The sequence below is a fragment of the Kogia breviceps genome, chromosome 12 (genome assembly GCF_026419965.1).
Source record: "Kogia breviceps isolate mKogBre1 chromosome 12, mKogBre1 haplotype 1, whole genome shotgun sequence".
Lineage (NCBI taxonomy): Eukaryota > Metazoa > Chordata > Mammalia > Artiodactyla > Physeteridae > Kogia > Kogia breviceps.
The window spans coordinates 67,625,245-67,640,469 of record NC_081321.1 but is presented as its reverse complement, the minus strand read 5'-3'; the positions used below and the strand labels follow the sequence as shown (position 1 = coordinate 67,640,469).

Here is a 15,225-nt window from a genome sequence, read left to right as displayed (position 1 = left end):
GATTCCAAATTAAAATTTGGCCTTGGGCTTCCCTGGTGGCGCAGTGGTTGAGAATCCGCCTGCCGATGCAGGAGACACGGGTTCGTGCCCTGGTCCGGGAAGATCCCACATGCCGCGGAGCAACTAAGCCCGTGAGCCATGGCCGCTAGGCCTGCGCGTCCGGAGCCTGTGCTTCGCAACGGGAGAGGCCACAACAGTGAGAGGCCCGCATACCGCAAAAATTAAAAAAAAAAAAAAAAAAAAAAAAAAAAAAAAAAAAAAAAAAAATTTGGCCTTTCTGTTGATTTTTTAAAAGCCAAAAAAAAAAAAAAAAAAAAAAAGAAAGAAGTTTAAAACCGTGGTGCTAAACTGTAATGTACTCATTAAATTTATGAATGGTCCTGGCTGACGTACAATTGTGAATTTAAAGGAGGTCAGTCCATCCAATGTCGTTACTCCCTGTCCACACTGCATGTAGAACAACAGCAATATTCTCAATGGTATAAATGTTATTGTAAAACAGTTCCTGCATCATTTGGACCATGTAGAATTGTGTGGGTGTGTGCATATATGTGTTCAACGCACTGTCAATACAACTTCTAAAACGAATCAGGTTATGATTAGGTGAAAACAGTTCATTTTCTTCCCATAGTCAGTTTCAAACCAGACATTGTCTAAGCTTCATACAGAACCTACTGATAGTTGCTGAATGCTCACTTTAGAAGAGTAAACTGCCACACTGTTTGCATCATCCAGTGTCCCTCTCTGCGTGAGGATCATTCACCCTATTGAACTCAGATGTGGTTACATCTCGCCAAGGTGAACTATGCCATTTTCAGGCAGAAGTTTTAAAAATATCAGAAGAGTCACTACATTTTCTTTGCCCAGAACTGCAATTGTCAAGATAGAACCTGCCTCAGCCTAAGTCCCCAGGTGACAACAACAAAGGCATCACTGCTGTCAAACTACAATGAACATGTGGCATACATGAATAGTAACCTTCATTGTTTTTAGTCACTGAGTTTTTAGGCTTATTACTGCAGCATAATCTTGCCTACTCTAATGGATACACATCAGTACAGATTTGCTTTTTATTTGTTCAGTTTCATTTTCCTATAGCCATTTTAATGCATATTAATTTATTTATGAAGGTTTAAAAAAGGCATTCTGATATGTATGTAGTAGTTCAAAGAAACTCTTTGGATGGAGTAGTCCACTTACCGAAAATTATTTTTAATAATTAAAAAAAGTACATCCAGTGATTAAATAAAGCATTTAAAATGTTCACCTTACAAAAGCATGGTACAATTCTGGGAACAACTTAGGTCCTATCAGAAAAATCACACTATATGCTATGAAGTTCATTCTAGCTAGCTGATACTCCAAAGTTACCTATGATATTATAAAAACCTACTTAAACACAAAAAACAATGATGCTCCCTAGCAAAAATTAAAAGCAAGAAAATTGAAGAAGGCTTGCAGAATGCTAACTAAATAACTAAAAACTACATGTTTAAGACAGTACCTTTTGAAAGCTAATATCTATTAAGTTGATGGTAGTAATGTTTACCAAATTAATTAACTAGAAAATCAGCAGAGATGTATAACTTCCATTTCTGAATCTATTCAATAGAAATTTAAACTACAAGATTACTATAGTACGTTTATTTAAGATACATTTTGTGTATTATATAAAGTTCTTTTGACATTTTACAAACTGAATTTACCAATGCAGCCAAAAAGCAATAAAATCCACATCAAAATATTTAGGCATGATACGGAGGGGAAAACTCAGTCAACTATTAAGTGAACATCTCAGGTTTAAGGGCAGTCTCAACATCCCCAAGTACCAGGGCAGCAATTTCTTAGCATGTGATAGAATAAGAGTAGTAAATTTCAAAGTGCAGAGGGGCTGTTATAGTAGTCATTTATTGGACAATGCTGCCAACAGAAAGAAATGTGATGTTTCTGTTGGAAAAGTAAAGCTTCAAATCAATTTAACTATCCTACTGAAAATATTTGAAAAAATTCCAATCCAAGCCAAATTTATGTTGTTAATTTGCTTTTAATTATAGACCTCCTAGTAATGTCAGAAATTTGGAGATCTAAACTGCAAAGATATTAAATTTTTAACAATGTTTCCTTTTATAAAAAGGATAGTGTTCTGATTCAGTCCATTGGTTTATGTCATTTAAGGCTACACCAGTTTATTCAGATAGTCTAGAACTCTGTGAAAAAAATCTTTTTGAATTATGAAAATATAGCTTTTGTAACTTTGTTTTCAAATGACCAGCCTATAAATTCCATTACTTGCGATTTTTAGAGATTCAGAGAGATGAGAGGTGTCTATGATCTTGTCTTTACTTCTATCTCTGAAACAGTATGTGAGAAAAGTTCCGTGGTGATGGTAATAGTATCCGTAGTCCTTATAGTACATTCCCAGATACTTGCACACTGAGTTTGGGTTTGGCAACTAGTAAAATAAAAACCACCGTGTTACCCAACTTATTATTTAAATTCTTCATTAAATTTTTTACACAGGGAAAGCTTCATTTTAAATTTGATACCCATTACACCTGCATATTCTGTGGTTTGATTGTTTTGCCAATATCTCCCTCTACTGGAAGTACTTGTTCTGCTTTATTACATGCTCTGTCTTTATTTACTCTTATTTTTTGTACCCCCACAGAAGTTTATTACAAGATAGGTTATTTGGGCATGAGGGAGCAAAGGCACCAGAGAGGCAAGGGAGAATTTAATTCTATTAAATATGATATCAGTATATCCCTATCCCTTTTTTTTTTTTACAGCAGAGATCAATATACAAGGAAAGATAGAAAGGTTATACATCCACATGTTGGATTATGAAAATTTCAAGATAGAGAAATGAATAATAATGTTTCAAAGGTAAAAATAAAATAGAAACAATCAATGAATATAAAATATTGACATTTAAAATAAATAAAATTTCAAAACTAAATGTCTGGTATTTTACTTGAATGTTACCTAGCACTTTCAGGAAGACAGAGTACTGTTAAGATTCACAATTATCTCACCACTATTATTGCTAACATTTATTGCACATATACTATGGGCCAGGCACTGTGCCAAACAGTTGACATTTAATGGAATGGACTTATAAGCTAGTTACATCGTGCTCATATCCCCACTTACAGAGGAAGAAACCAAAACTCAGACAGGCTGCAATTTAGCCAGGTTTGCACAAACACTAAGTAGCAAGGCATGTGAAACAAGGCTGTGCTCAGACCTTGTTCTTAATTCCCACATTCGATCAACATGCTACTGCAGTGAGTAACAAATGAAATCAGGAAAGACAGCAGTTAAAAACGTGCTAGGCAGACAGACTGTCAGAATCAGGTCTAACAAGAATTCCCTCTGGCAGAGATCAATACATGATAATATCTTAAGACAGTTTCAAACTCATTTATCTTCTTAATTCTTTCACTTCCCTCACTCCCCTCAACACCTCCCTCTTTACCAGAAGTGATTTTTAAGATTTCATGAAATTAAGAGTAATTCCTACATTTAAAACAACTGATAAGTCTCTGAAAAGAAAATTAAAAGTTCTTATGATAAGATGTTGTTGTAGTTATCTATTTCTAGAAACAAATATGCCTACTGCTTCACGCCCAGTTGTAAGGCAATAACACCTTGCATATACCAGGTATTCAGTAAGTAGGGAATCAATGAAGGGATGAACGAAAGCAATTCCTCAATACATTTACTACTGTAGCATCACCAGGGACACTGAGAGAAACAAATTCTAAGATTCTGGGGTAGTAGTTTTCACTGAGGCCACTACAGGGACTTCAACAGTACTTCTTAGCCTGTTAGAAGATCATAAAATCTCATCTCAGCCCTAATGTTTACAGTCACAAGGTGAGACAAAAGTGATTTAAAACATTTAGAATGTGATATAAGATAAAATACAGGGCTTCCCTGGTGGCGCAGTGGTTGAGAATCTGCCTGCCGATGCTGGGGACATGGGTTCGTGCCCCGGTCCGGGAAGATCCCACATGCCGCGGAGTGGCTGGGCCCGTGAGCCATGGCCGCTGAGCCTGCGCGTCCGGAGCCTGTGCTCCGCAACGGGAGAGGCCACAACAGTGACAGGCCCGAGTACCGTCAAAAAAAAAAAAAAAAAAAAAGATAAAATACAATTATGTGCTGAATTCTGACGTTTAACTGTGTTACAGGGGTTAGGGCAAAGGTCACTACTGTTATTATCACACACCCTAAAAATGTCCTATGGTCCAGAATTTCAAGAAGAAGTCAACAGTGCTCTCTTAATAACAATCTTCATAAGGACATAGAAATGTTATGGACTCATTTCTACATGACCTGCAGATGTCTCCAATTCAAAAAGCCCAAAACTGAACTGAAAGTTCTCAAGCTCACCAAACCTTTCCCTTTTCCTATTTGCTATCCTGTTTAATAGCGTCATCAGTCACCCAGTGCTGAAGTTAAAAGTCTACATTGTCTTAAGTGCTCCTTGTACCCTCAATGCACATATCCAGTCACCCATTAAACCAAATGTAAAAATGTCTTTCATTTGGGACTGCCCCCTCCACCACCGCCGTGGTTCAAACTCTATTAGTACCACTAGTGTTACCACAGTAGTGATTTTTTCCTTATCAATAAAACTCCCATTGCAGAATGCTCAGTAAGTGTTGGTTGAGCTGAATTGAACATGTTTTCTAAAATGGAAATCTACTTATATTCAATGCAAGTTTAATTATACATTTTAAGGCTTTGGCTTCTACCAACAGTTGACTTTAGGCTTCAATCTTTTATACTTGTTTAGTAGACTTCAGTCAAAAGTTAAAGCTGTCTTGGTGAACTATGAAAATTATATATAGGATATATTAAATTTTATGAATGTTTAAGTATATCCATAACCTATAATCTATTTCAGGAAGAAAGAATATATACTGTTGCTTTTTAAAATAAGTCAATTTATATTACTCCATTATGTGCTAGGAAACTTTTTACATAAGCTCCAACATAATTTATGGCTGCATATGAAATGAAAAAAATATGTTATCTCAACATGTAAACCACGCTCTTAGAAAGAATTAGCAAAAACTGACATGCATATCCTTATTGTGCCAATATTAACATTACACTGAATGTTCCATTACGTGGAACCATTTCAAAAGCATTTTCACATTTAACTAAGTTTTTATAGAAATCAAATTAAATATAAAAACAGAAAAATCTAACTACAGTATTACTACTCTAACAAACCCTTTTCATAGTTTAATTTGAAGGAAAATAAAAATATACAAAGAAACAAGTTTAGAAAATTGATTTGGTATATAAAAAATAAACTTGTTAAAAAATAAACAATTCTGGGATGCCTACTATGTGCAAGGTAATAACTGAACCTGATAAAGCTAATTTGTTAAGAACTCGTGATTCACTTACGGGATATAGTGTCTCATCACTTACGAGGCATGTGGGCAACGAATGTTCAGTGTGGATTCCAGAAGGCTCAGCAATTCCCAGTTAGAATTCTTTTGAGATGCCACATGTGATGCGCTTACTCAGGTCTTTGCACTTGTCTTTTCCTCTGATACCATCTTCTCTCAGGTAGTTTCATGGTTCTCTCTCTTACTTCCTTTAGGTCTTTAATCAAATGTCACCATTTCAGTGAAAACTTCTCTGACGACTCTATTTAAAACTGCAACCTCACTCAACTCTCATTCCTCACTGATCCTGTATCAGTGTTTTATAGCACTTATCACCATCTGACATAGTAAGTAACATGCAAGAGGACAGAGATTTTTGTTTACTGCTGTATCCTGAGAACCTAGAATGATGCTTGTCATAGCACATACTCAATGAATGAATGGGTAAATGAATGAGCAAGAACTAGGTCTGAATTCTGGTTCTCAGACTGCCTCTCCCTCTGTGGCCATGAGCAATCTATTTATCTGCTCTAAGACTTGATATCTTCATCTATAAAATGGGGGCAAATATCTACTTAACAGTATTTTAAGGAATACACATAGGCATATATGTAAATATGAACATATACATATATACATGTAAGTATTTAATTACAGACACCCCCCCCCCACACACACACACACCATCCTAAAACAGTGCCTAGAATATAGTAGGCAACTCCCAAAGCACAAAGTCTGAATTAAGTAACTGAGTGTCCTAACACAGCACTTGGGACTTCCTTGGAAGAATGTGGGGCAGAAAATACTCAAATATTTAGGCCCAGAATACCATATAGGCTACTAGAGAAGAACTTGAAACAGTGATCAATACAAACATTCAGTTTCTAAACAGAGCCTGCTGGGAGAAAGGAAGTTTGGACTCTGGAAGTTGGATGCAAGCCCTCCATTGTTAGAATGAAAGCATGACTAGGGACAGGTAAGCTGCAACTTGAGACACAACGTGCAAGTCCAACAGCCAGCACTGGGTTCTACACTGTAAGTAGGTTGAAAGCAAGAATTTCTCAGTGTTTGGGAGCCCAGTGGTTAGCAGTGGGCACCATGTCCTAGAATCAGCTTGAAAGCTCAAGGGAGAATTTTATTACCAATGATATTTCTTACTAAAGTTGAAGTGAAATTCAGCAGATAGATTATAATCCTGACCATGCCTTAAAGACCTAATACAGTTTCAAGTCTGCTTTACTATAGTGTTTTAATTTCCTATATCAGACGTCTCTATTTTCAGAAAACAACCAAAACTAAGAGATAGATTACTAGAAATTCCACAACTACAAACTCCATTTAAAATTAGAAGCACTGAAGCATAAATTAAATAAATATTTGTAAATATTTTCTGAAAAATAAATTCAATTTAATAAATCAAATATGATTTTGTTAGCAAAATACAAAATAAATTTTAGATTCTAAAACTTTAAAAATTGCTTTATAATTATAAAGAATAAAAACGAACCTATTTCAGTGCAGTAAGTGCTATGAAATCAATCTCTTTGTCCTTCTCTTGTTCCTACCACAGAGATCTCATTTCCCTCTTTTCAGCTGCCATTTTCTGAACACCACGGTAGGCTCCACTGCCCCACAGTGCCTCAAGGATGGCAGTATCTTAGTAACTAACACTGCCACTGATCTCTTACTGAGAAGACCAGTATTTCCTTTCTATACACGCATTGACTTGGGCCTAGACTTCCAGGTTTTCAAGAGTAAAAAAAGACTTTACAGTTTGTTTATTATTGAGGCAGGAAAAATAAAGCACTTTTTGTCCCAGGTAAACAGTAATTGTAAGTAAAATTAAATTACTAATAAGGGATTTTGAGAGTGTAAAATTAAGTCACACCTGTCTCTTAAAATTGTACTTCTTTCCATTGTACATTTCATTAACTTGAGTTTAATTTCATCTGCTATTCTTATTCTAAACTCCATTACTTACATTTCAACTTTAACACAAAATAGATGTGTCTATTCTACTCAACTGAATTCAGTTATAATCATTTGCCAAGTAAAAGGAACTTGCAAGAGGAATTTGCATTAAATATATACTTTCTCTAGTTCCTACCGTACCTCCAGCAGATCTTGCTCCGATCTTGCTCTTTACTTGTTTAATTTTTGTAAATGATGTGTATAATTCATAAAAACCAGATCAATTTTATTCTTTAGGGACCATTATTTAAGGTGACTGCAACAGAGAAAAAACAAATAAAATGCCAACCTAAACCTTACATTTGCCACTCTGATTTTAATGATCAAGAAAGAGGGAAGAATTCATTTTCAGTAATTGTTACTGGTATTGCCTAAAGATACAAGTCTAATACTCTGTGGCTATATCGGAAATGCAGTTCCTCTCACAAGGGAAGTTTCAGAACTTCATAAAGATTAGTTAAAGAAATGTTTGAAAATATATATCATAATAAGGAACAAAAAGCGACAAGGAAAAAAAGAAGAATGAGTACAAGTGCTGGTCTAAAGCAAGATGAAGTCAAAGAGCTTTGTAATACTAATAATTCTTTCAACCAGCGGTTCTTATCCTGAGGTCTAAGAGCTAAAGAAGTTTATGAATCACTGAAAGCTAACTGTAAAGTTTTACATCTATGTGTGAGCATATATGCCTCTTTTCAAGGAAGAGGTACGGTAGTGTTCATTTGATTTAGCCTTTTAATGGGATTTGTGACCTAAGAGATTAAGAATCATTATCTTTTACTCTTCTTCACCTTTTACTTTACCCAATGTTAATATTATAATAGACAATTCAACTAAGTATTTTTTCTCTGGCTTCTAGAGATCATTTTAAATATTTAAAACAACATAAAATTATTCTTTTATTCATTGGTAGATAGCGATTAATTCTTAATATAAATTTCATAGTTTTAAAATTAATCTAACTTTGAAAAGATAACACTTTTCTCTCCAGTCTTTTTAGTACTAAACAGATCCTCTCTTATTGTTGATGGTCTAAGTTACTAGTCTGAGTTTTTTAGATAATGCCCATCTAACAAAAATAAATAAATAATTTAAAGTACCAAGCAACATAAAGTGAGTATCTGAACAAACAGAAGACACATTTATTCTGATTGGCTAAATATAAGCATAATTTAAATAGAATGAGGGAAATAATTGCTATAGATAAGAGGAATCTTCATGAACTTTGTTTTTCTAAACTTCTTAATAATTGAATGATATGGGGGAAATCAGAAGTTGGGGGGGTAACCATTAAAAACTAGAATATAAATTCAGCTTCTAAATGGCCCCATGTAAAAGGAACAATCGCAAAGCACTTCCTATACATCAAATAAATAAAATATGATGACAAGTTATCCTGAGTTCCCAAAGATTTGTTTGCATTTTTGTCACCCTTACCCATAATTACAGCAGCAACCCAGGAACTGGGCTGACAGTTGCCACTATCTTTTTGTTGTGTGAAATTATTTCCACACTTGAAATCTGCTAAAAAGACCCAGAAAAATATAAAAAGGGAAAATAGAGTTCAGGAAAATACATATGGAAAGTGAAAGGATAAAAGTTAAATACAACAAGGTAAAAAAGACGACACTAATTATTTCTCTGTTGTTCTCACTTTCTATTTCCAACATGCTTTCTGGCTTCATGTGTTTCAAATTAAATGTGAGCACAATTTCAATGCACCATAAACACCACCATCACCACCACCAAGAAAAAAATACTTAGAATGGCCAAGAAGCAATTTATTGAGATGCAATAAAAATACTTTAAGAGAAACCACAACAAAATAATCTATCATAGGCAAAAACTTCTTGTGTTGTTCAATTAAAATGACAGTAAATTAATTATGCAGATGCTCACCAAAAGGAACCAATTCTAAACATTTATTCAGCACCCAATCCTGGTAAGGATCATGTAAGTGATGATAACAAGAAACAGGAGAAGTAGCATACGGCCTCAAGAAGCTGAAAGAAGAGAGTCAAGAGAGGCCCTGGAGGCTCTGGCAGAGTCTTAGAGCAGCTCTGGGCTTTGGCAAAGTCACAGAAGATGGCTTTGCAGGCACAGAAACCTGGATTTCCTGAGAGCTGAATAGGTTTTCCACAACTGATCCTAAGCAAAGTTATAAGAAACTGACTTTATACACTTATTACTTTACATTGAGATAACCCATATCATTCATTTGATGAGACACTGTCTCCTAATTTTAGAATTACAACTAGAACAAATAAAGCCAGATATTCTTAAAGGAAATTTTAATCAAGCTGGGTAGCTGTTTGAGTGGCTTGTGTAGTCATGATCTATTTTGGTTTCACAAAATATTTTGGCTATCTTAACTCAGAATCTCTTCCGTTTTGTCTTTTGGAAGATTTTTCTATACTTATGAAGACCAATTAACTCCTGAAGACCAAAAGATAATTCACTTGAGAATGTTACAGATTTATATATGTAGTCATTACTTCCTAAGGACACAACCTAGTTCCCTTGAAGTGGGGAAAACAAAATCTTAATCCCTGAGATGAGATATAGGAGATTGTTTGTTTTATCAGTAAAGTATTTAGAAGCTATCACTACTGGCTTTTTTCAGCAGATGGTTAATCTCACCCATATATGTGATAAACTTTCAGAAATTTTAGCCTGAAATGATGCCTGCCTTGATTTTATCTCCAGATTCTCATGGTATCTTTCTGAAATTTTCAATGTACTGAATGAAGTACTGCATTTTCATACAGGAAAAGAATAGCAAATTAAGTTAAAAAACCTGAGTTGGATCGAGTCATACAAAAACAATGATGACAAACATAATATGGACAGAAATCACACCATAGCTATCTAGTTCAGTACCATATTTCCACAGGCACCTTCAAATAACATTCTTTATAGATCTATGCTTCACTTCATTCTTCAAGAATAATTACTCATCTATATGCCAGAAACTGTTCAATGTGCTAACAACACAAAACTGAAAAGGCAAACACTGTACTTTTGTTTTTAGAGAGTTTATAATCGAGCTGCAGATAGGGACAAGCCAGTAGACAATGACAACAGGATGACATGTGTTGATATGGGAGAGTATATGGGGTGTTATAGGAGCACATACATTTCCAGAAATTCTTGACAATTTATTTTTTCCAAGGAAAGAAAGACCTAATTACACCATCACCACCAACATCATCATTATCACAACCCTCATCATTTATTAGCCACAACTTACTGAATCCATGCTATATTCCCAGTTCTATGTTAGGAGCCATATTACATAATTTGTCAGCTTTACTACAACTTTGTCAGATAGGTAATACACTTGTGAAAGAGGAAAAAAATAACAATCAGCTGTGACAGAGAGATAGCAGCTTATAGCTGGGGTGGAACTGGCGCTGGCACACAGACCACACTCTTCCCTGGTAAATATGAAAGCGTTTACAGTAGTTCACCAATATCAGACCAAGTCTGTGACCATGCCAAGTCCACAACCATGACTGAGCACAGACAAAAACAAGAACATCGTGCAAACACAACGGCCTCCATGAAAGGAGCCCCACAGAGAGGCTCACATGGTGAGAAACTGAGGCCCTGTGCCAGCAGGCAGCACCAACTACCCCCCTATGTGAGTGAGACATTGTGGAGGCAAGTTCCCCAACCTCAACCAACTTCAGCAACTGCAGCCCCACCAGCAAGTGGACTGTGAAACCGTGAGACCCTAAGCCAGGTCCATCCGTTAATCTGTTCCTGAATTCCTACCCCACAGAAACTGTGTGAGAGCATGCTATCAGCAACAGGTCATGTGTAACATTAATATAATTGTCAATGAGTGTATACTCTTCCAATGAAAACAATTATAAGGGAGGTCGTATAATTAATATTGTTTCCCTTTAATTCTTAGGCTGTTTTCTTCTATTTCTTTGAATATATTTATGATAGCCACTTAAATCTAACATCTTGAGCCCAATCAGGATCCGCTCCTATTAACTCATTTTCTCCCCATTTGGGTCACACTTTCTTTTAATTCTCTGAACACAGCTACTTAAATCTAGCATCAGGGCTCACTTGGAATCAGTTTCCTGAATATTAGTCATACTTTCCTGTTTCTTTGCACATCTAGTAGTTTTTGGTTGAAAAGCAGAATTGTGGATAATTTATTGTAGTGGATCTATTTTGTTTTTCTAAGGATTTTGTTGTTGTTATTCTACTAAGAAGTGAACTTGCTTGAACCCAGACTGAAATCTATCTCCCCCTCAGCAAGCAGCTGTTGTCTCTGCTGAGTTGCTGATTAGCCTGCCCCCTGAGGGTATCCCTGAGCCTGTGTAGTTCTGCAGGAAGATAAAGATTTGGGTGGATTTGATAGTCATATTGGGGGGCTCATCCTCTCTGTGGTTACATTTGTTTCCAATGCTCCCCAGCCTAAATTTCCAGTTGCTCTGCCAGCCCTGAATTCTGCCCATTGATACAGAAATTCAATCAGGCTTTTGATTTTTGCCACCCAAGCTGTCTACACAGCTTGGGGAATATACTCTGTCAAAGGTGCAGCAAGTCTGCACATCTTGCCAGGAGCTCTGTCTTTCAAGGGTTCACCATCCCCCTAGTTTCGTCAGTGTTTTTGCTGGATTCTCTTAGTCTCCCGTGCCCGCATGTGCACGTGTGTGTGTGTTTGGGAGGCAGTGTGTGTCTATACTTCATCCAGGGTTTTAGCCAGAGTTTATACTCACATCTTAGATCTCAGCCCTTCTGTGGCCCTCCTTCCAGAACATGCTCCTCTCTGAACTCTGTCGTGGCCATCTTGAGCTGGGAAGAATGTCGTTTTCCACTGCCAGATTTAGGGGCGTTTGGAGCACCCCCAGCAAGAAAGTCATGAATTCACAGTTCTTCCCAATCAGTAGCAGTTTTCCAACAGCAAACTCTGCTCGTATTTCTGTCCCCCTTTGGTCACCTGCCAGAACCTTCCAATAGTTTTTAATAATCCGGACAGTGTTCGTCATTGTTACGTGCTGGAGGAACCGCCTGACCTCTTCAAGCAGCCATTACCTGAAGCCCACCCTGGACTATTTTAATAGCCTTATCCTGTCCTCCTGCTTCCACCCTCACCTCCTCCACCCTCACCTTCTCCGCAAAGAAGCCAGAGTCATCCCTCTGAGACATAAATCACACAACATACCCCCTCATGAAGTCATTGAAGAGCATTCCATTCCACTCCGAGTAAAGGCCAAGCCCTCAGTATGGTTTGCAAGTCCCACATGAAGTTGCCTCAGGCCGCCACTCAAACCTCATCTCTAATCAATCTCACCTGGATGGCCCTGCTGTGCTCCCAGCACACATAGCACGTTCCCACTTGGTGCCTGCTATTCACTTGGCCTGACACACTCTTCCCTCAGATAGACCATTGTTCACTTTCCCTTCCTTGGAAAACGAGTATGTGGGTGTGTGTGCACGCGCATATAGTTTTCTGGGTATCAACCTTCACTAAAACATAGGCTCCACATACGCAGGGATTTTATTGTGTTCAGTATCATAACAGTAGGGTCTAGAAGAGGGCCTGGTAGGTAGAAAGCACTCAGTAAACATTAGTCAAGTGAATGCATGGGTTAAGTGCTGCTCTTTGTTAGGCATTCCGCTTAACCCTTACCATGTATTTACCAACATAACTTTCAGACTGCCCCATCAAGTAGGTACTATAATTATCCCCATTTTATGGATGAGGAACTGAGGCACAAAGAGTTGTAGCCCAAGCTAACCAAACGAGTAAGTGGTGAAGCCAGGACTTGAACCAGGCAGTCAGTCTGAAAAGCCCATTGCATTAGTCTTCTCAAGATACCATACAAAATACCACTGGCTGGGTGGCTTATACAACAGAAATCTGTCACAGTCTGGAAACTGGAAGTGGAAAATCACAGTGCTGGCAGAGCTAGCTGGTTCCCAGTGAAGCCCCTCTCCCTGGCTTGCAGACAACTGCCTTCTCACTGGGTCCTCACATAGTTTGCCTGTGTGTGCACCCTTCTGGTGTTTCTTCCTCTTCTTATTGGATTAGGGCACCACCCTTTGATCTCTTTTAACCTTAATTACCTCTTTAAAGACTATCTCCAAATATAGTCACATTGGGGGTTATGGCTTCGAATTATGAATTTGGGGGGGGACACAATTCAAACCACAACACCCATAATTTATGCCCTTAAAATACAGTTATTTGGGCTTCCCTGGTGGCGCAGTGGTTGAAGGTCCGCCTGCTGATGCAGGGGACACGGGTTTGTGCCGCGGTCTGGGAGGATCCCACATGCCGCGGAGCGGCCATGGACGCTGAGCTTGCGCGTCCGTAGCCTGTGCTCCGCAACGGGAGAAGCCACAGCAGTGAGAGGCCCGCATACCGCAAAAAAAAAAAAAAAAATACAGTTATTTTCACCATCTTTCCTTTTTAATTGTGGAGAATTAAGATTGTTTTCTCTCTAGTTCTTTTTAGATGAACAGAGGAAAAGAAACTTTCAGGACTCTGACCAACCAGAATATTACCTGGCAAGAGAAATCTACTGAAATGGCTACACTGAGGATTTTTAGAAACAACTTGGTCTCATAAAGTACCAAATGATTACGCCAAACATATGCTAGTGTACTTTCACACACTGTGCATTAACTCAGTGCAGCTCTGGGAACTGTGTTTATTTGTAACTCCTCATATCAAGCTGGCAGAAAACCATACTTCTTGTGAGACCCTAATGGAAATCCATTCAGGTCTCCTTGCTGCTCCTTGAACATACCATGCCTGCTCCCACATCAGGGCCTCTGCGCTCCCTGTTCTCACTATCTGGAAGGCTCTGTCTCCAGATAGCTTCATGACTCAATTTTCTCCTTATTTAGATTTTTTGTCCAGAGTTATTTCCATGCAGTTTTGCTGGGACAACGTATTTACAATTGCAAACATATCTTCCGCCTGCCCGTCCCCTTATTTACTCCTCTCTTTGCTACTTGATTCTTCTCTGTGGCACTTTAAAAAAATTATTTCTATTCCCTCTAGAATGCAAGCAAGATGAAGATACGGATTTTTATTTGCTTTATTTACTACTATTTCCCTAGCTCCTAGAAAAGTACTGGCACATAGCAGACACTAAGTAAATGTCCCCTGAATGAATGAACAAACTTCCCCTAGGTCACAGAGCTGGGAGAATTGGAATCTGTACCCTGTCTGACTAAACAGTATAAAAATTAAGTGGTAACTTATACTTATAGAGAAACTAACAATTCTTTAATAAGATACAAATCTGGTCAAAGAGCAAAAAATACTCTTCTCTGATACAAACAACAGACTTCATATAGTAATGGAGAAAATGTCCATATTTACATAATCTTTACATAAACAAAAATTAATATTCCTTACAAGCATACATTATAAAAAATTCATTATTTTTAATACTGGAGGTGGCAGACCATTTGTACAATTGAATATCTTGTATATAAAATTTGGCAGGGTCAGAGACATTTCAAAGGTGAATAATCTAGTCTAGATTCCATTACTGTTGAATTGACACAAAATTGGTTGTGTTTCCCCAAAGATGTATTTTATTCCTAGCTGAGAGAACAAATAAGTGGCATTATTCATTTATTTATTCGTCAAATATGTATCAACCACCTACTCTGACCAGATACCATTCTAGGCACTAAAGACACGACAGTGAACAAAACAATTCTTACATTCTTGAAGGGGAAACAATAAAAACAAAACAAAAAATAAGAAATGTATCCATGTCATAAAAATATCAGTTGTGATAATAAATGCCCTTTGTAATTCAATCTTAAATAATCCAGAAAAACCTTTATCACAGTGATAAAC

At 37.2% G+C, this 15,225-nt stretch overlaps 1 protein-coding gene across 3 annotated transcripts in view; it reads right to left on the bottom strand.

Annotated features, from left to right (window-relative positions):
* The window catches only part of METTL25 (methyltransferase like 25), a 117,946-nt gene that overhangs the window by 98,411 nt on the left and 4,310 nt on the right, over positions 1 to 15,225 (bottom strand). The window lies entirely within an intron of this gene.